Source organism: Lasioglossum baleicum, chromosome 6, assembly GCF_051020765.1.
Source record: "Lasioglossum baleicum chromosome 6, iyLasBale1, whole genome shotgun sequence".
In the NCBI taxonomy this organism is placed as follows: domain Eukaryota; kingdom Metazoa; phylum Arthropoda; class Insecta; order Hymenoptera; family Halictidae; genus Lasioglossum; species Lasioglossum baleicum.
Window position 1 is genome coordinate 3,243,723 of NC_134934.1, and position 11,099 is coordinate 3,254,821.

Consider the following 11,099-nt stretch of genomic DNA (forward strand, 5'->3'; position numbering starts at 1 on the left):
AATTCTGAATATCACGATGCGACGCTACGAATGGTTAGTGGAACGAGGCACACTTTTCTCAAGTGAGCTGGATCTAAATGATATGAAGTAGAGGCTGTGGATATCCTGTTATAGTGACTCCGGGTAGCATGAGAGAGGAACAGATTCCAATTTTACATTCGCTAATTTTATATAACGCGATGAAAAATTGTTTAGAATTACTGTGGCATGTAATGTATTTGCACTGTACATTTACTGCAACATACAATACGTATATACAGTTTTGTACAACTTTTCATTTTCATTAGGAAACTTCTGCTAAATTTTGACTGAACGAAATTATTCGATGCAGTGTAACTTTTGTTCGAAATATTTTCTCGTAGAACAAATAACTTGCGAGTAGATAGCTTATTGTATGCATTTATGTATGACAAAAATGAGTAGGTGCCATTTAATCAATTAAAAAATTTTGTTATATTATTTTTAGCCTGTCAAACACATTAAGAAAGAGGATACATTTCCATTTCACTCCAGTTTGTTGCAATTCAGGTAGAACATTTTTATTTTGCATAAAGATCCGCTGTCTGCTTACGAGTTATTTCAGATCGGCACGTTACGAGACTCACCCTGAATATGGTTTAAGCTTTCGATGGGCATTGGAGAGCGTAGAATGAACATGTATCAGAGACGTTACGGAGGGACCGTTTTCCTTGGCCGAGGAATCGTTGTCGACGTTATGGGAAGGAGTTTGGGAACACCTTGCGCGACAGGTGCCGCGTGTAGCTCGCGAGCGTGTAGCGTGTGCAGCCAGGGCGCGTACGAAAAGCTGGTTGCCCACGGTGTCGTCTATCGTATCGTTCGGTTGGTGTCCGTGTCCGTGTCCGGTCCCGCTGGTAGACGGTATCGCCGGTACTTAAAAATATGTTAGCGACCGGTACATAAGCACCGTGACCTCCGCGATACGATCTAAAGAGCGGCGGGCCCCAGGGCCCAGGGTCCCGGACCCAGGCCTAACCCAATGGTACGGCGCAAGAGCGGCGTGTGCGTCAGATGCTTTTACAGGCCGACACCGAAGGGTGACACGAGCTGAGAACGACCGTGACTGTAACCGTCACGCGGTACCCGCGCCGGAAAAACGCCGAAACCGAGTGCCACCCGTTCCCTTCATCGATAACGTGCCGCACCGGCCACTTAGGCCTTTCTGGTCTGAAAACTGCTTCACACTCGCCCTACCTTCCGGGGATCCCGTTCAAATTCACCGGGTTCTAGTGCACGAACAATTAGGGGCAGTTTATGTCATCGCTTTGCTCAACTTCTCCATAGAAAACGACAGAATACATATTCGTCTTTGAATAAACTTCCAAGCAATCGTCTATCTAATAAGTGGTACGGAATACACATATTCTGGAAAGAATGAGATTGCGGATGTTTATGAAATTTTCAATTTTTGCAGGCGAATTTTAAGAAATTGGTACCAAATAAAATCCTATCCTATTTTATTTTAGCAAAATAAAAAATGTTTGCATTGATCGCAGGACACAGGAGCCAAATATAAATTGTATTCTCCCATTAATTATCCTGTTAAGCTGAAACTAACATTTTTACATGTCCGCTGCCTTAAATTGGAAGTACTCGTTTTTGTCATGAATGTATAAAATCCGCAGTCTAGGAATAACATTTGCAGATTCAAAATTAATAAATATCGCAGTAAATTCTGTCGAATTTGATACTCCAACATGTTTTCAAACTTTTACGAACCATAAACGCATAAAGATCTGCAGTCTGATCATCAGTTTGCTGAACTTCTCCATAGAATACAACTGAAAAATAGATCTTCGTCTTTGAATAAACTACCAAGCAATCGTCTATCTACTGTTTGGTACTAAATACACAGATTCTCGTTTTGCTGCAGCAGATAATCTGCCAAACTTCTCAGCGCTCTCGCCGAATACGTTCGCCGTAAACGATTTTCATCGGAATCGGCGGCGCGGTGCGGCGCGCGCCAGAAAGTCTCGAAGAGGATCGAACATCTTCCTCCGCCCCTCGAAGACGAAGACCGATGCCCCAGAACATCGTGGCGGCTTCATCGGACGTATCCCGGTCAACGGTTCTAATAATTCATTTTATGGAAATGCCGTTTGGAAAACAGGGACGGGTGCGGCGGCCCGGGACAGCATATTTTCCGCAGAAATTTAGCGAGGCCGATTTCGAGCCAATAAATCAAACTGACCGGTGGTCTCGGGGATGAGTCCGGCCGGCTGTATCTCCATATCGAGATTCTTTAGCATATAGAGTGCGGGTTGCGTAACCCCTCGGACCTTGCTCTCTCGCGGCCAGTCTTCCCTGGACATCGTCCTTTCGGACGTAGAGACGCCGAGCGTCGTCCTTCTCGTTCAGGGCGTCTCGCGGCCATCTGCCCACGCTGGCGCGGCGCGGCGGCTGGCTGGACCCGTTGTTTTACGAGCCGGCTTGCGCGGAGGGTGCTCCTCCGCTCGACTGAATAAAAATTACGGAATATGTTGCATATAAAGTAAGTGAAAAACAGAGCGAGATGATGAATTACCGCGGCGACCGAGCCGGGGTAGCCAAGATAACGCCCAGCGCCATCGATCACCTCGGCTCTCCTCTACACCGAGAGATCGTCCATTTTGGTACTGATCCTCTAGTCCCTTCAGTTACAGGAGCGATCGATCTGTTGAAGATCGTCGAACATCGCGATCCCCATCCGTGGAAGATTTCTATTGGGCGTGATTTTCAATCGTGTTAGATAAATCTGCCCATAATTATGAAAGTAGTCCAAGTCATATATTTCATGTTTCGAGATTGGATTACACACACACATTTGAATAAATTAAAAAATATTTTTACGTTATGTAAGATTTTGATTTAGAATTTTATTAGTCTTTGAATCGACTTAGACTTTCATAATTATGGGCATAAATGTACATTGGTATCATCTCGATTGTTTCATTGCGTTTTTAACCGTTTGAGCAACGTCTATAAGCAACCGACGAGTCTTTATTTGTCTGAAGGCATTTGTCTGAGCATCGAAAGAAGCGAGGCGGGCCAGAGAGTGTGTGATCGAGAATCGCATCGAGCGCAGCCGTGCCCGAAGGTGTAAAGTGACTCTAAGCGCTAAGTAAATCCGCGCCCGTAGAGAAGCGTCGGAGCGAGGAAAGAAGGTGCGTCGGATGAAAGATGGTACGAAAGAGAGGGAGAGCAGAGAGACGGAGCACGGTGAAGTCGAGCGAAAAGGGTGGAGGGATCGTACGGGGAGGAGGCGTGAGAGTGGAGCAGCTAGGGAGATAGGTAAGCAGGGACGCCGGAGACGCTTTCGAGGCTCGAGAGTCGCGCGAAATCTGCATTTCAGGCTTCCATCGTTCCGCTGGTTCCCCGGCGCGTCTCCCGCGCGGCTTCCTGGAGCTCCGAGAGCTTTCGAACCGCTCGCAAACACTCGGCAATCGCGGGAGAGCTCGCCAGGCATCTCTCTCTTTCTCTCTTTGGGTGTATGTGTGTGTGCGTGTGCACCCTGTGCTCCGTGAAACGCGAGCCCGCTTCCGCAGAAGCCACGCGGAATCCTCGAACCCTAAGGCCCCCTTCCCGCAACGTCATCCTACTTTTGCTTTCGGTATTTGCCCAAGGAAGGAGCGCAAGGAAAACCTTTTTCTCTCCCTGCACAAGGGCGATCGGCGTTTGGACACCGGCAGGAAGTAGATTAGTCCCGTCCCGCGCCGGCTGAAACGTCTTCGAAATTCGGGGATCTATTTACAGTCTCACGGTCGACACTTCGCTTGTAGGACTCGGCGAAAATGAGTGATTCTAAAGAGAATAGGGGAATCAAAGCTGAACATCATTTGAAATACTGAGGCGACTGAGAGTACGGTGGTTTAGTTGATTCCGCTGTTTCGAAGACTGCATCAATTTTTTTATTGGCGATTTTATTGATGGACGATGGTTAGAGGGTTCTATTGGTGGCGTACTTGTAGACTGACATGTAACTACAACTTTCTCAAAGTCCATTCCACATCTCGCAAAACAGCCAGCTTGGGAATCGTATTGGGCTGCGAAGGTTCTGTCTGTAGTGTAATTGTAGACCGACATGAAACTAGAACTTTCTGAAAAATCAAAAACTGGACTTGATCTGCCCCTTCTTCTACATCAAAGTCCCACCCATTCCACATCATCTCGCAATACAGCCAGCGTCCGAGTCTATAGAACCAAGCCTGTCGTCGAGGGTGGTCCACGAGAACGTGTCCAAAATTCCGCGGTCGACGGCGATGAAAAATCGTTTTCCCCGGCCGGGCCGACCGGAAGGAGGGCGAGATCCGTCGGGGACGCCGCAGCAAGAAGAGGCGAAGGCGACGGGTAATTAATCCGCGGTTTTTCCTCGTCTAATTAGTTGGATTTATTCCGTTGGTTCCCCTTATCCAGCGGTCCTCCTTTTGCTCCCTGCGGTCGTCAGTCTCCGCAGCCGGCGAGCCCGACTCGACTCGAGTTGAATCGAGTTGACTCGAGTCGAGACGGCAGCACGAGACCCGTCGGTCGGTCTTTCGCTCGCTCTGCCTCAAGTTGGACGGGGCTGATGTATGGAAATGTATGCGGGGAGACGGAGGCTCGCATTTTTCCAGCCACGCTGCCTTCATTTCTCCACCCCCGCCCACCCTCTTTCGACTCTTGCGGCAGGTTCTTCCGAGCTACCCCCGCGTCTCGGCCGGTCTGGCCCGCGTCTTTCGACCGGAGTCTTAAAACTGTTATAATATCGATCTCGCTCCTTGAAACCCTTACGGAGAACCTCCACCCCAAACGTTTTTAAAAGAATCAAAATTTTGAACTATTACCAAGAACCCTCCCCAAATGTCTTCATACAAAGTCGACATTTTCAGCTACTACCAATAAGGACCTCCACCCGGAACGTTTGTACAAAAACGTGGTAAAAAGTGGAAACTTTCAACCCCTATCAAGAACCTCCACCCCACATGTCTTTATAAAAATTGCGATAGTCCCTTCAACAGCAAAAACAACTTCAATTGTGAACTAAGTCACCCCTAGTAACGTCGTCTAACAATATTGTCTGCTATTATAATGTCCAAGAAAATTTCTAAGCTTCCTTTTGGTAGTCCGCTTATTAAGCCCGATACATTTTCATCCTCTGTTACTTAATTTCTCGAGAACAATGGAATCCGCAACAATATGAAAATGTAAGTTCCCATGAAGGTTGAATTGCCAAGAAGATCGCGTAGAAAGAAGCTGGCGATCGGGCGTCGTCCCAGAAGGGTTAAATTCGCGTCAGGTCTGCCGTTCCGAGAATCCGTGCAGTGCAAGATCCAGAGAGCCCGCTTAAAGAAGGGCTCGGCGTGCTCGCCACCCGAGATTTTCACTTTCCATTCTCGGGACGGCGTTTCTCGCGATTTCTCGCTTGTTTTTGCCGTTCGAATCCGCTCGCCGGCTCGCTTATAAGGTCACACGCCGGCTCCTTGGCAGATCCACCGGCGTGCACCGTGGGCCATTGTTTCGATCCGAGACCAGTCTTTTTCTCCGCGCCATTCGATAATTAGGCGAACCGCAGAATTCGAGAGAAAGAGAGATGAGAATTCGTGTGTTCCTTTTCAAGTGATTTTTTGAAAACCCTCCCTCCCCGCCTGGTCAGAAAAAGAGAAAGAGAGAGAGAGAGAGCCGATTTACATGCCGCGTATAAACGATCCGCGGGCTCGTTTAATATTTATGCTCGCGATACGCGACCCTCGGCGTACACGATTTCCACCGGACGAATTTCTGCGCTCGTTGTAATAATTAGCGGCCGGTGATGCAACGGCGATCGCCGCGTTTTACACGGTTACGTGACCGAATTAATTTTTCATCGTGCGATCTCGCGTTCGGCGGCGGCGGCGGTCGAGTTTTAATTAAACGCGCGGTTTCGGATAAACGCGACGGACACGCGGTGACGCGGCGTTTCGCTCGTATAATGAGACCTCGAGAGGACGTATCCCGTGAGCGATTCGAATCGAGAAAGGGTGGAAACGCGCGACCACCGGCCCGGAGCCATTCGCGTGAACAACGTGACGACCGATTTCGCGTGACGCACTCATACACGCGCACGCACATACATAAACCCAGCAACGTCGAAACCTTCGAATCGCTACGGAGAATCGACGCTCCACTGAAATATGTTTATTAACCCCTCGCAGACGCTCATCTGAAATTGTTGCACATGACATCCACCGATAACGATTCACCAATTTCTCCGGCCATTCCGAATCGCTAAGTGAATACATACTTCGTACTTTTACACTTTATCCGCCAGAAATGGCCGCATCATTTTCTTTACAGTGTTAACAAGTGTTGATATGTATTAAAATACAGCAATGGGTAAACCCCTTGAAATTTTATATATGCAATCTAACTATTTTACATTGATTTGAAAATAATACAAATGTTTGCCTTTGATCATACGTTTTTGAAAAATATCGAATACGTTCGAACTAATTGCAATTCATTTATAGTGTGATATTATATCGGAATACATATATTCTATTCTGGAAGACCAGCAGGAGAGAATAAAACATTGTAGAGTACCATGAAGGACGCATGAGGGTAAGTAAAGTCGACAATGTAGCAACGAATAATTGGAGTATGTTGCACCTTTCACTATGACCATCAATAGTGGAATGTAAGGGTCATTAAATATGCGATGAGCATGTGTTTCGAGGGTCGTTGGAATACGATAAGACAAGAACAAGCGTTGGAGAGATCCAAAGCTATATGTGAGCACTGAAATAATGCGAATAGCAAGTCGCAGTGCTCACGATTTTTTGGACCACTGGAAGGCGGATAAGGTCTCAATTTTGAGTCCTGGACTGATAGATTTTTCTTAGTAGATATGGGCCCGGTACATTCGAGAATACCGAATGTCGAGCCCCACACTTTCCCCTCGACCGTCATCTTTAGGGGGGATGTCAGTGCGTAAATGCACTTTTTCTTAACAGTCCTTAAACTTAAAAAAAAGGCCGAATAGGTAGGAATATGTAACACGCTCTGGAACATTGAGGCTGTTAATGCGAAAAGGAAGAAAATTCGCCAAGGATCTTACAAATTGGAAATGTAAAGAGCCTAGGTGTTGCATCAATTTGGTATCCATAAAATGAAAAAAAAAAAATGATATAGAATGGAATTATTCTAAGTCAGAAGAAATGTTCATTTTCCCGGTACTGCAAAGGGTTGATAAAAGAATCCTGGAAGAACCTCTACATCTTCGACTGTAATTAAAATCGATTTGGAAAGCGGAACTCGATAAAAAATTGCCAATTAGGTGACTGATTCTGTTGAACCGTTTGATTCACGATCGTCTAACGATGGCGTGAGTAAACGTCAGTCAACCTCCGTCGTGTCTCGGTTTCACGGAACAGTGTCGTGTCCCAGTGTTAACTTCGCCGGCGCGGCGTGAGAATACCGAACGGGGTTCTCGAAGTGAAAAACAATCGCGAACACTCGCCAGCGGCGATCAGCAGAGCGGCAACACAAAAGAATCGCGTGGCCATGTCCCGGCGTTTCTCTGCTCTCGACCGTCGCGCGTCGTCGTGGTCGTCGTTCTCGCTGATGCTTCTCCGAACGACGTGCTTTATCCTGCAACACAGACCAAGCAGAAGAAGAAGACGATGAAAAAAGAAACAACGAATTTTGTAACATCTTACTAGGTGAGTTATCGAGGCAATAGATAAAAGACGATAAGCGCGCGCGCCGCAATGAATAATGCATCACCACGGCATACGCGATAATTGCCGCGCTTCATTAAAACCAGATCGCTCATTGTCAAGGCAGCAGCGAAGCGTCTCGCGAGCTGCTGGACTAACCAGGACCTACCAGGCTCGTTTCCCAGAAACCCTTAGCGATCGCAGACATATTCGATGCGAGCCGAGCCCTTTTCGAAACGCGACAACACTCCATTTTCGATCAAACCCACAGCGACAGCATCGAATGTAATCGAGTTGCTTCACTTGTACCGACTACCTTGCACAACGATTCGGAGCTGCTAAAAAGACTAGCTGAAATGTAAAGGAGCTGTGTTCCAGGTTTTCTTTGTCCGCGGACTGCGGATCTTTGCGCAAAAGAAAAATTACCTTCATCGATTACAATTTCTTCGCTCAATGATTTCAATAGATTGTAAATAATGTACCATCGATACAAAATGCATGCGACGTTTCTTCCATTATTTTAACTCGAAAATGAAACATTTTCTCTGACCTAAAATAATTTCACTGTATATGATTTTTTAACACCTCCGCGAATACTTAAATGCTCAGTAATTGATTACATATCAACGTATTTAATAAGCTGAACTATATTTAAATAATGGTATAGCAATTTTTAATCATAAGGGTTAAGCAGTATATTTGCATCTCGATTTTGTGGAATTGCTTAAAGGAAGTTTCGATCTAGTTGAAAATACGTAGTCTGTTTACCGTGCATCATGCCCTAGTATCATTGAGGAATTTGACACGAATACACCACTCGGAAACCTACATTAATATTCATTAGCTACTTAAGACCATTCATCGTTGCACTCTGTGTGAATCCATGAATTGTTTCAATCTCAACGCTCATCTAAATTTACGTTTCTTATACCGTACGTTCCTCTAATATGCTCATTGTGTTTTGTGCTTGCATTACTCGACATTTTCCTTCTATGTATGTATTCTTTTACTGTGTTCGTTCCGATGCGCGCTCTTGATAGGGTAACGGCAATAAAATAAATGAATAGTAATAGACAGAGTCGACAATTCAATTAGGTTGGGCAAAGAAGTGGTTTCCGACCGTGTGTTAACGTTTACATATGAGCTCATCTTTTTATCCATCTGCCAAATTGCGTTTTGTAAAATACTTCATAGAAAGATAGTACCGTAGACTCCCATATAACGCGACCTGAATATTCTTTAAAAAGACTTTATATATGTATTGTATGTTGCAGTAAGTACACTTACTCCCACGAAAGATATAGATATTAGAGGTGTGCGAGAATATTCGTGAATTCCCGGATTTTTTCGGGATTACCGGGAGTATTCGGGATTCCCGGGATATTCGGGTTTCCCGTGAATTTTTTCGGGAAATTCCTCTAATAACTCCTACTAGAATTTTCATGTAATTTTATCAATTCCCTCATTTTTGAGGTCAGTGGAAATTCATAAAACAATACCAATTGATGAAACATCGATACGACAAAGCTGATTTCTTGGTAAAATGTCATTAAAATCATGGATCCAGCCCACTGTGCGGCGGCCACGTCCACGAAGTGAGATCTAAGGCTAGTAACATCTCGATGGATAGGTGTCTCGTTCGATAAACTTAAGAGAAAACGATTCTCGTCGGTAAAGAGTTTCTTTGGTTACGCGATCACGATCCGTCCGTGGAAACGTGGACTACGCGTAGATCGCGAACACAAGAGGGGAACGGAAACGAGCAACAAAAGCGTAGAGGGTAAACCCCGAAGGAAGACGACTTCTAAAGAGAGAAAGAGAGAGAGATGGAAAGGGAGAAAGAGAGTATATATAGCGTGTGTGGCAACGTACGTGGAATCCAGGTACGTAAGGCTGGTATGGCGCGGCGATGCCCAGGCACGTACCTAGCAACGTACGTAGGTACGTAATGGGTAGTAGCCAGTAGGTGGCAAGGCTGCGTGACGAGGCGATTGCGGACCGTGACTAAAATATTTAAAAATATGTATCTTTCTGGCCGGACTGCCGTCCAGTTCCAGTTCCAGTCCCGGACTCGAACCGGAGACCGCCGCATGCCGCGCTGCCTCACCCTCGCCCCTTGCCACGGCTGTATTTATTTCGCGTTTCCTTCCTGCCACGCCGCGAGCCGGCCTTCGCTGACGGAGGGCTGCTGCCCCTTTTACTTTTTGAACCCTCTCTCTCTATCTCTCATTCACTATTGTCCCGCTCTTTCTCGCTTTATACAGCTGAACGTGTCCCGTTCCTCTCGTCACAAATCACTGACAGACACTGGTCAATCACAAAACAATAAAAAACGAGAATAATCGTTCTAAACCAACCTCATTTTGCCAACGGGTACCATGAAAATCACCGACGCAGGTTTTATTGACAATATCTTTGGCCGACAACGTCTTTATCCGATAGTGTAGCATCGTTACCAACAGCCAAATAAAATTGATATAAATAATAGAATTGCAAAATAAAAATATTCTACCTGAATCACGACGAACTGCAGTGAAATATAAATTTATTTTCTTTCTTAATATGTTGACTAGGTTAGAGGTTTAATAGGTAGAGGTAATAAATGCATCAAATCCGCTGTCTAAGGATTAAATAAAATATAATCGTTCCAAACTCATTCGAAATCCCGTTCAGCCTGCCGAGAGTCAAATAAAATGGAGAAAATGACCGACGAACTGTCCGATAAGGATTAAATACGATAAATATCGGCGAATAACCGTTGAAAAGGTGCAGGAAGAAAGGTCGCTGGCAGTAGCCGATTAGGCGAGGCATCGAGTCGCGAGATACGTTAGATGCAGTCGGTTGCGGCACGGCACGGCGGCAGGTGAGCTGCAACAACTGCAGGCCGGGGCTGCAACTGTGTTGCCGTGCCCCGGGACCCCGAGTGTCCGTGCGAAATGCCGGCAAACGGTCGTGGCCGGGTCTGCGTGATGCATATTCATGATTCTTTTTTTAACTGATCGGCCATCACGGGAAAAAGGAAGTGAGTTCTGCTGGGCGCAACGCGTCGCCGCGCGTTAAGGACAACCCGCAGGGCATCGCGACGCGACAGGGCGCATACTAATCGGGCCCTGGTGTGCTTTTTTCCGGTACTTTCGATCCTCGACAATCCCCAAAACCTTAAGGAGAACACCTTCGAACACGAACCAGGAAACTAGGTCCCCGATAACCAACGACAGGCCCTTATTTCCACATTGTTACGATAAACGAAACCGTGAATGTTCGAGTAGAAAAATTTCCCACGTATCGAAACGCACGCTATTTTACAAGCAGGTGCCGTTGCATGCAGGTGACGTATAAATAACTATTTACTCGGTTCTGTTGCAGGTTTTCCTAGAAGAAGACGCAACTTTGTAAAACGGCAATGAAACGTGGAAAGTGTACGAGGTTCTG

At 46.1% G+C, this 11,099-nt stretch overlaps 1 protein-coding gene across 4 annotated transcripts in view; it reads left to right on the forward strand.

Annotated features, from left to right (window-relative positions):
* LOC143209766 (uncharacterized) overlaps positions 1–11,099 on the forward strand; it is a 206,475-nt gene that overhangs the window by 74,807 nt on the left and 120,569 nt on the right. For 3 of the 4 annotated variants that reach the window (XR_013009143.1, XR_013009142.1, XR_013009141.1), the window contains exon 2: positions 11,034–11,099. The gene's annotated coding sequence lies outside the window, so the exon portion shown is untranslated. Of the gene's footprint in view, positions 7,671–11,033 lie in introns of all 4 variants that reach the window. The other variant, XM_076425879.1, reaches the window with a different exon arrangement.